This window comes from Lytechinus variegatus, chromosome 16 (assembly GCF_018143015.1).
Source record: "Lytechinus variegatus isolate NC3 chromosome 16, Lvar_3.0, whole genome shotgun sequence".
NCBI classification, from domain to species: domain Eukaryota; kingdom Metazoa; phylum Echinodermata; class Echinoidea; order Temnopleuroida; family Toxopneustidae; genus Lytechinus; species Lytechinus variegatus.
The window spans coordinates 19,849,274-19,855,876 of NC_054755.1; positions in this window are offsets into that span (position 1 = coordinate 19,849,274).

The window sequence follows — 6,603 nt, forward strand, 5'->3', positions numbered from 1 at the left end:
AATCAGTCATGCATGGCTAATCACAATGTGCAATTAAAGGAAAAACCAAGAGGCTATGCTTTTCTCTTTCATATGATTATATATAGTTCATTAGATTTTATGATATCCTGGTTATGATTATTTACTTCCTGCATAGTTCATCCGCTAATTTTGTAGTGTTTTTAATGTACAATGAACAAATACTTTTATCAGGGGTGTGGGTGGTCACGAATAAAAAGATCCGAAAAAAGGCTGAAGAGTGTTGAAGAAGTCTGAAATAGAAAGAGCTCCCATACTTTTTGTACAGAGGACAGCTGAAATAAGCTGAAATTAACCTGAAAATTAAAACAAAAGAACCGTGAAATCAGCAAAAAATCTGAACGCTCACACCCCTGATATATATAGTAATTAGAATGCCTTAAAAAACAAAATCGTAGATTTCTAAAACGCATAGCTGTCAATCATGACAGGCAAATCTACGATAAGAATTTCTTATACACAGCATTCTATTTTCAATTGTGATTCTTGTATTATGGCATTCTCCTATAAAATCGTACATTTCTAAGAAGCATAGCTCTAAAAAAATGAAAGGTAAATCTACGATTTTATTTTTACAACATTCTACTATTATCAAGTTTGAGTCTTGTATTCTTACAGCACTCTACTATTATCAATTGTAATTCTTGTATTCTTATGGCATACTTTTATTTAAATTTGTGATTCTTGTATTCTCACTTCATTCTACTATTACAAATTGTGACTATTGTATTCTTAATATGCCAAAGCAGACTATTTTCATATAAGAGCTTCAAAATACAATTATATGTTGATCACTTTTTATGAAATTAACTGACCGATGATCATACTTTCAGGAAGCATGAGAATTTTAAGTTGCAAAGTAATAAAATATGATCAACATGTAATCTGTGTAGTTTGATTTTTCTCCTGAGATTCAGTGAGGAATAAATCATTTACCTAAATCGCATACAAGGGCAATATCCCACATTTAACACAAACTCTAGAAAATTTGATTTGAAATCTCAATGTAATCTATTCATGCATAAATTGCATTGTAACAGTTCACAAAAAACAGTCTGTTTCCTCTAAGTATTTAAGAGCCATCTATGTTCAATATTAAATAAAGAAATAAACACATAACAATGAAGTTCAAAGAATCCAGCGCAGTAGGCATACACATGAAAAAAAGTAAATGAGTTTCATTCCCAATCACAATCAATAGATAACATAAACCCCTCAAATAAAATGGGAAATAAACATTATGTTCCTCTTAAATTAAGTGGTCTAAAAACAAACAGTCAATTTGAATATTCTTCCTTTGCGACAATGGCAGTATAATGCAGTAGTAGTAGTAGCAGCATGCATTAGCAGTACTAGAAAGAGAAATACATGTAGCAATACTAGTAGTGCTACAAGTAAGAGTAGGAGTACTGGTAGTAGTAAGAGTAGGAGTACTGGTAGTAGTAGTTCTTATTACCATTATGTCCACGTTTCATGAACTATATACAGATCCAAAAATTTTCAAAGTTATGGTGGCAATTCAACAAATACCCCCAGCAAGGCCAAAGTTCATTAACCTTGGTCATGTGATCTGAGACTTAGGGAGGATGAAACAATGATACATGATTACTCTTATGTCTACATGTACGTTCATGAACTAGATCCATTCATAGTTATGATGACATGTCAAGTATTTTACCTTGGTCAACAAGGTCTAAGTTTAATGACCCTAAATGAACTTTGACCTTGGTCATGTGACCTGAAACTTACACATGATAATCAGTGATACTTGATAGCTTTTTGTCCAAGTTTCATGAACTAGATCCATAAACATTCAAAGTTATGATGGCAGTTCCACAAGTATCTCCACCATGGCCAAAGTTCATTGACCCTAAATTACCTTTGTCATGTGACCTAAAACTCCGTCAAATGTTCAGTAATACTCAACTAGCCTAATGTACAAGTTTTAGGAAATAGGACCATATACTTTCTACATGTAAGTTATAATGACACTGTAAACGTCAGAAGAGCTGCACCTATAGTCTCGCTCTGCTGTGGAGGCAAGACAAAAACTACCTGAAGTATATGTTACAAGGAAATATTCATAAAAAATAAACTGAGTTTTTACGTACAAAGTAGCCCAACATAATGGCAGCATAACAGATGCAACAGTTGATGAAAACTGAAATTCAATATCAGGTTGAAAATTTATTTTGCTCCTTAAGAAGCTACATACTACATAATAAATAGTTTTCATACATGTAACTACACATAAATTAGATCAAGAAATGGAATTAGAATAAGAAATACAAATAGCATTGCGGAAGAAGAAAATGTATCCCACGATCACTCAACATTTCTTAATGTTTTAAATAGCATAAAATACTACTAGTTTAATAGAAATATAAATAGTTCTCATGACTACATGATAAACATAACAAAAATTATGTTATGAGTTACGATAACAATACAAATGGAATACACTGAAACTGTAACACTCCAACAACTATTGTTTTAACTTTCAAACAAGTTGTTTACATTTTTAAATAAGTTGTTTTAACTTTTAACAATAGTTTCATTAATGATTGTTTCAAACAATAGTTCTGAAGTGCAGTACCAACCTTAAACAACGACAAGCTTGAAATTTTAAACAGTGTCTTACAGAGGGTGATTTCAAGTTCAGTGTTAATCTATTGGTGTTGGTGTTAAGTAAATTTTTACACAAGTATCTATAACACCAAACATAAAATAAAGATGGTCCTGAAAAGTCACTCACTAGTTTTGAGATGTCAATAATGTGATCTGGATCAGTTTTATAAATTCAGAATAACTATTGGGGCTAGGGGAAATCAATCCAAATTACAACACAAACACCAATGCCAACATCAGACTTGAAGTCACCCAGTGTAGCGAATGAAAAGAGATCAATTCTCTGGTGTATTTTTAAATACAGTCAGGACAAAATTCATAAAATCACATGATCACAATTATTGCATATTGAAAGAGGTCTCATGGCAAAACTACACACAATAATGACCAAAGGCAAGAATACAATAGATAATAATCATAACATGATTACAGAGATTTAGAGTATAAGTGTAGAATTAAAAAAATATATATGTAGACCTTAAATAAATTATCTGATTGTTCTTTTCTGATTAAGGTGTTCTTCTTTGACCAAGCACTCAACATAAATTTCATTTAAAAGTTTGTTCACATACATGTAGGATGCTATATTATGTTCCTGTATGACATAATGTAACATGGCAAAACTATAGAATCTGACATATAACCCTAGATGACTAATACAGAGCACACTGCAAGTCAATGTATTTTGATCTTACATCGATAAAAAAATTGATCAACTACTAGTAATAAATAAAACAGGAATAATTTTCTCGTATGATATTTTTCCTTTAAATAGGTGGTTATCTACTTGTTCATAGTACATACTGAAAATATATTCATATGGCACAGTTGCATTTATAGGAATACCTTCTTCAGTTTTTTTTTAATCAAAACTAGTTAAATATTACAGGAATGTCTAAAAAGATGATCTAAAGCACAATATAATATTGAAAATGTAAGAAAAAGAAGGTTAACTTCTTGACATTCAGGACAAGAAAATATATATCTTTGATGCATCGATGAAATACTAATAATACCTCACTTAATTAATTTTCTCATTTGATCTCAATGGTTGCTAAAATACATAATAAAGTTTGTTTTTTGTTTTCTATTATGTATCTAAGATAGTCGAACCTGATGCAAAATTGAATGACAAGAAAATAAGGGACGGGAATGAAAAATAAGGGAAAAATAAGGGAAGGGAATGAAAAATAAGGTAAGGGAATGTAAAATTAAATGTAACATAAACCTGTTGTAGATCATAATACGACATTTCATAGACCTCGGCCTAAATACACACAATCTCCAAAGGGTAAAGCCTATACCATGTCGTGCTTTGAGTGTTTTCAGGTTTGAACCCCCCCCTCGTTTGAGAACTCACTGCAAAATTTTGTCAGTTATATTCATATACTCAGTTATAAGTTGGATCTTCATCAATTGAAGCAGCACTTACCCTGGAACGAATGGATGGATGCAACATGGCAGATTGCATAATCAGACAAGGAAAATAGAACAAACGTAAGGTACTGTACAGTTACCTACTGAAGTAAATATATGAATTTACATTTGATCCCGGGGGGGCCACTTCTATTCACGAGTGGATACCATGCGCGACCATGGGGTCTCGAAAAGCACCCTAAACACGTAATTTCCATATTCTGAAAATGCACCCCTTAACAAGTATTGGCGTGTGAAACCCTACCCTTAACAAGTATTGGAAACAAAACAATACTCTTGGCAAATTATTCCGAACCCCTAAACAAGTACAGGAATGTTTTAATGTTACGGGTCCTTCGGTCGTCGGCTTTACCTTATTTGGTTCATTACGACCCCACCTTCTACACCTCGCCTAAATAGGACTCTAAACACGAAGTGTTGGGGCAAAAAGGACATCCTTTATAAAACACGTAATTTTCCTAGCGAAATAGATACCCTTTTTTTCGTTATTTTTGTGTTTTTGACACCCTTATCACGCTACGTACGTAACGTGCCCTATCGTGAAAAGGACATCCTTTTTACGTGTTTTTTTGGTTGTGCATGGTATCCACTCGTCAATGTAAGTTGCCCCCCCGGGATTTGATCATAGTAATTCAATAGTAGATAAATAATATCTGTACCAGTACTTCATAATTAACATACATGTACCCTTTCTACACTTTACCAACATTTTATATTTTATATTCATATAACTTGAAGTTATACATTTTGATTCAAAATATAGAACATTCATATTCTTGAATCCGCGATAACCGATTGTTTGTGTTAAAATGTATTTTTAATTTAGATCATTAAATCATGACAAAGATTGCCACCATGGCAGAGCTAAAATTTAATTTTTGTTCATAAATTTGTTCTAATTATCTTGGGAATTGCCGCACCACTGAACGTTTAAGCCAGCAGTGTTACCCCTGGTCACCCCTAAACCATTAATTTGCCCAAAATTAATTTTGATAATTTTATCTCATCAAAATTGATCAACAGTTACCCCAGTCCAGAAGATAAAAAAAATAGTGTCAAAAGAAATTTGTGTCTCTCATCGTTTAATCGTCAAATTTTGACAGTATTAAAACAAATAATTATTCTTCAGAATAAGCTCATTTTCACATTTCTACCTTTTGAAGACCACATTATTATTTGGCTACTTACAGAGAACCATTCCTGGCAACGTTGTTGGTTTGGCGGCAGGTCACAAATGACCCTAAGAATTGAAACCCTTAAGAATTTGACCAAAGAATTTAAATTCTTGATATTTTGATTTGATATCAAGAAATATTAAAGATTAACATAAAAAACACGTACAGAATGTTGGCATTGGCTGGCTAAAACATCCTGGGGCCTGTAACTAAAAAGCTTTGCAATGATCGTAGAACATTTTTCTATGATTGATTGCATTGACTACAATGTAAAATCAATCGTAAAAATCAGGCGTACAATTAATGTCTAACCTTTGTGTTACGGGACCCGGGTGTCAAAACCACATAAATTTGAATTTTTTTCGCAATCTTGGAGTTATTTTTGATGCTCACATGTCCATGTCCAACCAAACATTTGCAGATCAGTTCGTTATACATTGCGCAATATTGGCTTCATAAGAAAATATCTCACTCGCTCAGCAACAGAGAAACTGGTACATTTCTTCACGATTCAATTTTGGTAACAGCCTCCTTTACAACTTACCAGATTCTCAACTTGGAAAATTTCAAAGGTTGCAAAATGCAGCTGTGTGTATTGTTACTCTATCTAGCAAGCGCAGTCACATCACCCCTATATTGAAAACTCTTCACTGGTTGCCCCTGAAGGAACGCATAGTCTTTAAAATCCTTTTTTTGATTTTTCATACAGTCAATGGAATTTCCCCCAGTTAAAATAGGTCTTTGATACATCATTACCAACCCTCAAGAAATTTAAGATCCTCATCATTTAATCTCTTACAAATTCCAGTTGCTGAGAAATCAGGCAGGGAGCGAGCCTTTGCTCATGCAGGACCTAGCCTGTGGAATTCTCTCCCACACAGTTTGAAAACCCAGACTTCAGTGACCACCTTCAAGGGCAACCTGAAAACATACCTGTATAAAAATGTTTTTTTGATAGACATTGACTTATTGTTCAGACATATATTACATGAATATGTAAAATAGTTTTTGTTCTTCTGCTCTGAAGCGCCTTGAGCATCTAATCAAGATGGAAAGTGCGCTATATAAATCTTATGTATTAATATTATTACTTAATTCTAATCTGACATATATATGCACCTCTCTGATTTGTTACAGGTAATAAATAAAAGGCATAAATAAGTGTGTTCCAGTATGGCACAAACTTGACATTGCACTATAGTATATAATAGAAGACATTTCAACAAGACGCCCCTTTAGCACATTGTTTTTTGCGGCAAAAAAATCATCTACATGCCATTGGGATACCCGGGGGGGCCACTTCCATTCACAAGTGGATACCATGCGCGACCATGGGTTCTCGAAA